Below are 10884 nucleotides of genomic sequence, written 5' to 3' on the forward strand. Positions count from 1 at the left end.
CATGTGGATATTATGAAAGAAACTTCCAGGCAAACCCTTGCAACACTTTTAAGGGTTCCATGGTGTAATGGTTAGCACTCTGGACTTTGACTCCAGCGATCTGAGTTCAAATCTCAGTGGAACCTGATTTTAAGTTGCATGTATGCATTGGCTTAAGTTAAGTGTAGTATTTTGTTTGTTTGTAGTATCTTGTTTGTGTTGTAGTATCTATAGAGATGTGGTGTAGTATGGAACCATTGTCCTGTCTTTTATGTATTATGAAACTTATTAACTCCCTGGAAAGAGTTACTGTAAATGGGATTGTTCAATAAAGGTTAAATAAAAATAAAATGAATCTGTAATATGTCCAAACATTCCTCTCTTCATTACCGACATACTGGAAGTCGGCCATGTTTAATTGGATGCTCTCCAGTTATTGTTGTTTGGTAAATTAACATATATTTTCCTACTTTGGGGACTTTTCATTTCATATTCTTTGTCTGACATTTTCTATTCCCTGTTTGTTTTTCTGTGACTGCATGTGGTTTTAAATCTGTTGGAGTTTCTTCAGACTAAAGCAAAGACACTGATGATGTCATCCAAAAGAAACATAAAGGACAGCAACCTGTTTCCAGAGGACACTAAAGAATGACGGAGCAGCAGGAAACAGAGCAGCTCAAATAGCAAACAGCTGATTTATTCATCTGACTTGTAGAATAACGCCAATGATTGACTTGTTTTAAATGTCTGGGAATGTGGAACAGCTCCATGCTGACTACCTGAAATAAAACAAGGCCACATGCTGATTATTGGGGACTTGATTTGATGGATTTATTCTTCCTGTTGTGTCTCTGTTTAAACTCCTAATTTAAAGGTAAAGTCAGCATCCACTAAAGGTTGTGTTGTTGCTGCTGACAGACTCAGATTATTATTCTAAGTGTGTGACAACATTATGGGATGGATCCCTACAGAGATAGACCTTTTAGTTAAAGAGGAACATCCTTTTAGTTTGGATCCTTTAGTTTCCAACCAGTGGTGATTGTAGGAACAGTGGAAAGATGAACCAAGATGGCTTGTCATATTTTGTTTTTTTCCATGACTATAGTTGTGTTTGTTATTAACAGAAATCAACCTGTCAACATTTCTATTCATCATAAAGTTCCAACGTTAAGATTTTTGCCGCCAGTTCTAAAGGGAGCTGAACACGGAGGTGGATTCCTCCCTAACGGCCGCTCTGCTCTGCTCCGTGCCCCGCTGTCCGGTAATAGTTAAAGCAGATAAAAACCTAAAGAACACTCAAAAGCTTCAAGATAAAACTTACTTAAGAATAGGGTGACCACCTGCTAATAAGCCCAAGGGGGACAAGTGGTATGTTTCTGAGGGACAATGTGGGACACTGCCTGGCGCAGCGGTGCCTACCCCCCCTCCCCCCCACGAGCAGACTCACTAATACTGGTTTACCCATTTCTAGCACATACCACCTTACATGGTATATTAATAATGCCCTATGCCCCTGAACATGTGTAACTGCTGATGTAAGCTCATGAATAGGCCAACCAATGTGTATTTTCTAAATAAAGATTAATATTTTGAACATTCATACAATTATAATATAATTGACAGATGCACTTCCACTTACGATTTACTTTAGCTATTTAATTTTATATTTCCTTACAATTTATTCACTTTAAATAATATAAAATTATAGGACTAACAGGAATTGTAGTTTCTCAACACCACAGGAACAGTTTAAACAAAAGAGTCTTCCCAGTCTTCCTTGTACCCACCTTCTCTTTTTAACTGATGGTGGGGGGGCCTGACTGCTCAGACTCGGGCTCTTTCTCCATTTTTTGAATTGGAAAGCGCGTTCCTAAAAGTCCCTTCCCAGTGTCTGGTATGCACGTGCGTGCGCTGTCATGACAACGAATCAGAGGGATTTTAACTATTTGGCTGATTTACAGTCATATTCTGTACATTCTGGCTGATAGTGACGTTTAGAAGTCAGAGAGACTAAATCCGTTCAGATCACAGATCATCTCCAGTCTGTTGTTAATTAAAATCAGCATCAGATCTCATGTAGAACATTCTGAGAGCTACAATTAAAACTAGAGACTGTTCCAGCTGATATGTGGGTCTGATTATATTTATTAAATCGGAATCGCACCACAGTGTTTTTGTCACCTCCTCTTCTGAAATTGGCTGGAAACTGTCCGACTTTACCTCGCTTTTGTCCCCCCTCTACCGGCTGCTGCCGCCGGCTCTCGTACTTTACAGGCGCAGTTCATCCCGAACGAGTTGTTCGTTTGGCTGCCTCGGGCTCCAAGATAGAGCGACCAACTTTTTTTTTGAGCAAGCATTGATTATGCGTGACACGGTCTCAATTTGCGGGACGTATGAATTGGGCTTCAAACGCTGTGCGCGCACGCGTTAGCGGGACGGGTGGTCACCCTAGCCTGGACGCGGAGGGGTGTGTGTCTTCTCTCTGCTCTGACTGCAGGCTGTGCCTGCTGCGCGAGGCTACTGCTAACTGTGAGTGCTTTTGGACGGGAGAGGGGCTCACGGCAGCTCCCGTGGTTGAGCAGTCTTTTTCACCTCCCATCCTGTAGTCTACTCGCGCCCCCCCAGGAGAGAGGGGGGCGCGCCCCACCGGTTGAGAACCACTGGATTAAAATAACTTAATGATCCTCAGTGGGGAAATTAAAATTTACACTCAGTCACAGGGCTGAAATACACACACAAACTGCAGTAAGGACATTTGACCCCGACGTGATTTGAACACGCAACCTTCTGATCTGGAGTCAGACGCGCTACCATTGCGCCACGAGGTCTGCTGATTAATGCATGTACACATCAACTTTCGTTTTGATTAATGCATATCTGTTCTTTTTAAGGCATATACACATATGCCTATACGTTATATGCCTCTACGTTCTTTTTGAGTAATACGTACACATAATCTTTCTTTTTGATTAATATAATTTCATCTATAATATTTATTGATCCCCAGTGGGGAAATTACAATTTACACTCTGTGTACACTTTTTCAGTAATCCCACACAGGCCTGAAATACACACACACACGCTCAGGATCTATTCAAGCACAAATGGAGAGATGTGAGAGGGAGTGGGCTACCAGCTGGACCAGCGCCTTGAGCGGTTGGGGGGGTACCTGGCAGTTCCCAGGATGTGAAGTGGCATCCAACCACACTCTGTAATTTGGTCCGCATGGGGACTTGAACTGGCGACCCTCCGGTTCCCAACGCAGCTCCCTACATGTGCCAACATTCTATTTTTTACAGTGACATATCTGATTGTAACGGCAAATGTCAGGAAATATGGAGAGGTGCATTAAGACATCTTTTTAAAGCAGATGGACTTTTCCTTAAAGGAGAATTCCAGTCAATTTCAACACGTAGCTCTGTAGTTTGTACATTAGGAGGTCTGTCAGTGGAGAGAGAAATGAAACCAATCGGTGGTGTCTACCCCGTGTTATCCTCCTGCTAGAGTTAGCACCCAACAGGCTCAAACAGGGACAGTTAGTTTAAACCTGTTTTTAGCCTCTAAACAACCATCAACCTCACTGAATACCAACCTGATTTTCACAAGTTCTTTTGCTTCAAAGGTCATACATGTAGCTATTAAACAGGACACAAAATAAACTAAATATTGCATACTTACTGTGACTTTTGATGTATTTGATTAAATGACTAGTCGCAGCTGTTATTACATAAGTGTTTGAACAGATACACCTCATTTATGGACTATATTAATAATATATTAATATTCATGAACATTTCTGAATGAATCGCCAATAGCCTTATGATGATACCTAGGCTACTCTTTGGAGGTGAAGCAGGAAGCTGAAGACGGATAACACCGTCTCGGAGTCGGCCAATCTGACCCGTCTGACAGCAAATCACCGAGGAAACACTTCCTCAAAGCCACTTCCTGCTTCTTCCTGGAAACCTTCAAAATGAAAACACCAGATTTGGGAGAGTCTACACAAAAACATTTCAAAAGGCGGTAAAGCTTAATTTCTTCCTTCACATTTCTTAGAACCTTTCTTCAACAATGAATCGCCGATTATTGTTTCAGATCAAGTTAAAACAAAATGTTACTTTGATGTTAGCGATCACTGTGAGGAGATTAATACATAAACACATCAACTTTCTTTTAGATTAATGCATATACACATCAACTTTCTTTTAGATTAATGCATAAACACATCAACTTTCTTTTAGATTAATGCATAAACACATCAACTTTCTTTTAGATTAATGCATATACACATCAACTTTCTTAATGCATATACACATCAACTTTCTTTTAGATTTATGCATATACACATCAACTTTCTTTTAGATTAATGCATGTACACATCAACTTTCTTTTATATTAATGCATATACACATCAACTTTCTTTTATATTAATGCATATACACATCAACTTTATTTTAGATCAATGCATATACACATCAACTTTCTTTTAGATCAATGCATATACACATCAACTTTCTTTTAGATCAATGCATATACACATCAACTTTCTTTTAGATCAATGCATTTACACATCAACTTTCTTAATGCATATACAATCATCCTTCTTTTTGAATAATATAATGTAATATTTATTGATCCCCAGTGGGGAAATTACAAGTTGTACCCTTTGTTAGTAATCCGGAGTCAGACACGCTACCGTTTCGCCTTGAGGTCTACTGATTAATGCATATACATCAACTTTCTTTTAGATTAATGCATATACAGATAAACTTTATGATTAATGCATGTACACATCAACTTTATTTTAATTGATGCATATAAACATCAACTTTCCTTTTTATTATTGCATATACACATCAACTTTATTTTGACTGATGCATATACAGTGGCAAAACAAGCTACAATGTGAGGTAAAAGGGGAAAATTTGCCACTGATTTGCCACTGACAGGCTCAGATTAATATTCTACGTGTCTGACAACTTAATGGAAAGGATTTTAAGGAGGTTGACCTTTCTGTTTAAGAGTTAGATTCTTTTTTTAAACATAAAAACATCCAAGTAATTGCGATCGCTAAACCCACCAGACTCCATGTAAATAAACAGTCATTTTAGGATCATAAAACACGCACTTCATTCAAAGTTGACAGAAACAAAATAAAACTATGAAAAGCCGTTTTGGGTCGTCTTTCACTTTCCAACCATCACAACTCTAGTTTTGGTTGAAATAAACCCATAGTTACCCATTTACATGTGAAAATATGTCTGCTCTATACACATTACATTATTTACACATGTATAGTGTGATGTGTATATTCTCATAATCTTTACAATATGTTTTGTTTTCAGCCCTCAAAAATAAATAAAAATAAAATGAGATAAGTCTTATAGACTGGAAATGTCTACGGCGTATGACATCACAGCATTCCATAACACATCAAAAGAACTAATGGCCAATCAGCTGTAAGTTCATGATGAGGTCATCAGTGAGGTCACAAAACGTCCACAGAGGACCTTATAAGTACAAGCCATGTTGAGTCTTTAGGTTCAGGGTCCTGCTCCGGTAGCTGGAGGCCAGCGGCTTCGGCAGAGACTAGGCGCTGCGAAAGCAGCTTGTCTTGGAGGCCTCGCTCCCAGAAGACTAGGACCAGATGCTGCGAAAGCAGTTGGTCTTTGAGGCCTCATCGCCTGAAGCCGCTGTTCTCCAGTCAGCCAGAGCAGAGGGCCCGACTGGCTCCGCCGAGGAACAGAGCTACCAGCTCTGGGGGCAGGGGTCAGGGACCAGGGTAAGTGGTTTAGAAAGGTATTAGGGATCGTAAATGCGCTTCAGCAAAGCTGAAAACCAGTCTGAAAAAAAAGCCCATAGTGTCACACCACCTTGTGTTTGTGTTTGTGTGTGTGTGTGTGTGTGTGTATGTGTGTAACTAGATAAAAAATTAAATGCTTTGGACTTTTATTGGCACTTTAGAGATTTATGGCTTTGACTAATTTGTTTATCTGTAAAGGTTATATTTTAGGTTTGTCTGTGATTTGTCCTCAGACCTGCTGTACTTTCCTATGGACTATGGGATCAGGTCAGAGTTGACTGTGGGAACAAGTTTTATCTGGCATTATTCATACAGGGTCGGCAAGATGGCTCTGTGTCGTGCGGCAGCCTGTTGCAGCACCTCCTGATTGTATGTGTTTTGTGTGTTTTTAGTCACTTTATTTTTTTTATTTTTTGGCCGGGGCCAAACCTGAAATCCAAAGGAACTACGAAGGAGACGCCGGGGTTGCAGAGGAAGAATAAAACGTAAAGAAAAAAGAAGAAAACACAGGCCTGCCGTCCCAGCGATCATTATGGGGAATGTACGGTCTCTGGGGAATAAGACGGACAAACTAGCAGCACTCATCAGAATCCAGAGGAGTTCGCGAGTGCAGCATGCTGTGTTTTACCGAAACATGGCTGCACTCGCACATCCCGGACTATGGTGAGGCGGTACCCGGCTTTTTGACCGAACGTTATAGAAAGTGGTAAGAAGAATGGAGGGGGGGGTTGCACTGTATGTGAGTGAAAGGTGGTGCAACCCGGGACATGTGAATGCGAAGAAACGTTTCTGTAGCCCGGACATTGAACTGCTGGCTGTGGGGTTCCGTCCGTACTATCTCCCGAGGGAGTTTACGTCCGCCATAATGATCGCTGTCTACATCCCACCGTCTGCTGATGCGGAGGCAGCTGCTGACGTCATTAACACCACGGTCTCGCGACTCCAGACGCAGCAGCCCAACGCCTTCATTGCTATCTCTGGGGATTTTAATCATGCTTCTCTGGATAAATCCCTCCCGGACTTTAAACAATATATTAACTGCCCCACTAGAGACAATAAAACTTTGGACCTACTGTATGCAAATGCTAAGGATGCATACAGTGCCACTGCCCTTCCCCCCCTTGGCAAATCAGATCACAATCTTGTCTTGCTGTCTCCTATGTACAGTGGTGCTCAAAAGTTTACATACACATGCTTAAGTTGACTAAAAAGAGAAAAAAAAAAAATGTTTTGGACATTTATTTTAATACCTAAATTAAAAATGAGGTAAAATCCAACCTTTAAGGACACCAATTTTCTTTGTGAATGAATAACGTATGTAAATAAATAAATGTTCTTATTTAAAATACAGGGGTCATAAGTATACATACCCTATGTTAAATTCCCATAGAGGCAGGCAGATTTTTATTATTAAAGGCCAGTTATTTCCTGGATTCAGGATATTATGCATCCTGATAAAGTTCCCTTGGCCTTTAGAATTAAAATAGCCCCACATCATCACATACTCTTCACCATGCTTAGAGATAGGCATGGTTTTATTTCAGTTAGACTAATACCTGGTTGATTGCATTGAGAGATGTTTTATAGAAAGTATCCCATGCCTATCTCTAAGCATGGTGAAGAGTATGTGAGGATGTGGGGCTATTTTATTCTAAAGGCCAAGGGAACTTTATCAGGATACATAATATCCTGAATCCAGGAAATAACTGGCCTTTAATAATAAAAATCTGCCTGCCTCTATGGGAATTCAACATAGGGGTATGTATACTTATGACCCTGTATTTTAAATAAGAACATTATTTATTTACAATCGTTATTCATTCACAAAGAAAATTGGTGTCCTTAAGGTTGGATTTTACCTCATTTTTTAATTTAGGTGTTAAAATAAATTTCCAAAACATGATTTTTTTATTCTCTTTTAGTCAACTTAAGCATGTGTATGTAAACTTGTGAGCACCACTGTATGTTCCTTGTGTCCTGCGGCAGCCTGTCCACAAAAGGACTGTGAGGAGGTGGACTCAGGAGGCTGTGGAGGCACTGCAGGGCTGCTTGGAGTCTACAGACTGGAGCGTGCTCTGTGAGCCACATGGGGAGGACATCAACAACATGGTTGTCTGTATCACAGAATACATTAAGTTCTGTGAGAACACCACCATGCCCTCCCGGACTGTACGCTGTTTTCCCAACTACAAGCCGTGGATCACCAGTGACCTGAAAGTCCTTGTGAAGGAGAAGAAGACAGCTTTCAGGTCATGGGACAGACAGGAGCTTAGGGAAGTACAGCACCGACTGTGGGATAAACTGAGGGAGTGTGAAAACATCTACAGGAGGAAGCTGGAGGCCAGTCTCCAGCAGAGAAACTGAGGGAGGTGTGGACAGGGGATGAAGGAGATCACCGGGTGTGGGGGAGAGAAGAGGACAAACACCAGGCAGCAGGGAGAGAGCAAACGAGATAAACTGCTACTCAATAGGTTTAGCTCACAGCCATCCCCTGCCTCCTTGTCCCTTTACTTTCCCGGTCCCTAAGAAGTCGACTCCATCTGGCCTTAAGGACTACCGCCAGTGGCTCTCACATCCCATGTGATGAAGGTGCTGGAGAGGCTGGTCTTGGCCTACCTGAGGCACAGGTGATTTCTTCTCTGGACCCTCTACATTTGCCTACCAGACTTGTGTGGGAGGGGACGACGCTGTAATCTATCTTCTGCAGCGTGCTCATTTGCACCTGGATGGCGGGTGGCGGCACTGTGAGAATCATTTTTGTTTGATTTCTCCAGGGCATTCAACACCATCAGCCACTGCTACTTGGTGAGAAGCTGCGGGGATGAGTGTCGGTCCGTCCACAGTCTCCTGGATCATTGACAACCTGAACAGACAGACCACAGTTTGTCCGCCTGGACTGTGTTCTGTCTGATGTGTGTGTGAGAGGTACGGGGGGGCCCCACAGGGGACTGTGCTGTCTCCTTTTCTGTTCACCTTATACACCACAGACTTCCAGTAAACTCAGAGTCATGTCACCTACAGAAGTTTTCTGATGACTCTGCAGTTGTTGGGTGTATAAGGGATGGACAGGAGGGAGAGGTACAGGGCACTAGTGGATGACTTTGTGGAGTGGTCTGGTAAGAATCACCTGCTGCTGAACGCGGATAAGACCAGAGAGATGGTGATAGACTTCAGAGGAAAGGAACGGTTCGCAGCACTTTGCATCGGGAGGGACGTGGACCGGTGGTGGCTACAGATACTTGGGTGTCAACCTCAACAGCAGACTGAACTGGAAGGTCAACAGCACTGCTGTTACAGAAGGGATGAGCAGACTCTATTTACTGAGGAAGTGAGATCCTTCAACGTGTGCAGCAGGATGTTGGAGATCGTCTACCAGTCTGTTGTGGCCAGCGCTCTGTTTCCTCCGCCATCTGCGGGGTCAGCAGCATCGGAGCCAGCGATACAAACAGACGGAACAAACTGATCAGAAGGCTGGCTCCGGATCGGCTGCAAACAGGAAACTTTTGAACCGCTACAGAAAATCATACATACATTCATACCATAGCAATAACACTTTTAAAGGTCTCACTGGGTGCTAGATAAGACTTTTGGGCACCACACTACTGCTCTAATGCAACCTGCACAATTTGGTTTATGTAGCATACATTTTTAACATTTAACATATTATTTAGCAGTTGCACATTATTGTTTCCCATCCTGTACATATTCAAATATTTGTTATTTTTACTTTATCACATTATTATTTAATGTATATTGTAGTATGTATATTTTTTCCTAGTATTCATTTTATATTTATATTCTGTGTTTTTGTGACTGATTTTGCTGCTTGTAACACCGAAATTTCCCATTTTTCTTGGGATCAATAAACATCTACAGTGCCTTGCGAAAGTATTCGGCCCCCTTGAACTTTTCAACCTTTTGACACCATTTCAGGCTTCAAAATAAAGATATAAAAATTTTATTTTTGGTGAAGAATCCCAACAAGTGGGACACAATTGGGAAGTGGAACAAAATCTATTGGATATTTTAAACTTTTAGCAAATAAAAAAAATGAAAAGGACGCCGTGCAAAATTATTCTGCCCCTTACTTTCAGTGCAGCAAACTCCCTCCAGAAGTTCAGTGAGGACCTCTGATGATCCAATGTTGTCCTAAATGACTGATGGGATAAATAGAATCCATGTGTGGATCAAGTCCCTGTATAAATGCACCTGCTCTGTGATAGGTCAGGGTTCTGTGAAAGCGCAGAGAGCATCATGAAGACCAAGGAACACAACCAGGCAGGGTACGTAATACTGTTGTGGAGAAGTTTAAAGCGGATTTGGATACAAAAAGATTTCCCAAGCTTTAAACATCCCAGGAGCACTGTGCAAGCGATCATTTTGAAATTGGAAGGAGTATCAGACCACCCCAAATCTACCAAGACCTGGCCGTCCCTGTAAACTTTCAGCTCAGACACGGAGAAGACTGATCAGAGATGCAGCCAAGAGGCCCATGATCACTCTGGATGAACTGCAGAGAACTACAGCTGAGGTGGGAGAGTCTGTCCATAGGACACAATCAGTCGTACACTGCACAAATCTGGCCTTAATGGAAGAGTGGCAAGAAGAAAGCCATTTCTCAAAGATATCCATAAAAAGTCTCGTCTAAAGTTTGCCACAAGCCACCTGGGAGACACACCAAACATGTGGAAGAAGGTGCTCTGGTCAGATGAAATCAAAATCGAAGTTTTTGGCCACAATGCAAAACGATATGTTTGGCGTTAAAGCAACACAGCTCATCACCCTCAACACACCATCCCCACTGTCAAACATGGTTGTGGCAGCATCAGGTTTGGGCCTGCTTTTCTTCAGCAGGGACAGGAGATGGTTAAAAATTGAGGGGAAGATGGATGGAGCCAAATACAGGAGCATTCTGGAAGAAAACCTGTTGGAGTCTGCAAAGACCTGAACGGGGGACGGAGATTTATTCCAAACAAGGGACAATGATCCCAACATACAGCAAAATCTACAAAAAGGATGGTTCACAAATAAACGTCTCCAGTGTTAGAATGGCCAAGTCAAAGTCCAGACCTGAATCCCATCAAGAATCTGTGGAAAGAACT

General features: G+C 42.0%; 2 non-coding genes across 2 annotated transcripts; one reads left to right on the forward strand and one right to left on the reverse strand.

Annotated features, from left to right (window-relative positions):
• Positions 1 to 53: 53 nt before the first annotated feature.
• Positions 54 to 125, forward strand: trnaq-uug (transfer RNA glutamine (anticodon UUG)). The gene has a single exon. It is a non-coding gene; the product is annotated as a tRNA-Gln (tRNA).
• A 2610-nt stretch (positions 126 to 2735) lies between these two features.
• On the reverse strand, positions 2736 to 2807 carry trnaw-cca (transfer RNA tryptophan (anticodon CCA)). The gene has a single exon. It is a non-coding gene; the product is annotated as a tRNA-Trp (tRNA).
• Between the last annotated feature and the right edge of the window lie 8077 nt (positions 2808 to 10884).

This window comes from Etheostoma spectabile, unplaced genomic scaffold (assembly GCF_008692095.1).
Source record: "Etheostoma spectabile isolate EspeVRDwgs_2016 unplaced genomic scaffold, UIUC_Espe_1.0 scaffold00018646, whole genome shotgun sequence".
In the NCBI taxonomy this organism is placed as follows: Eukaryota; Metazoa; Chordata; class Actinopteri; order Perciformes; family Percidae; genus Etheostoma; species Etheostoma spectabile.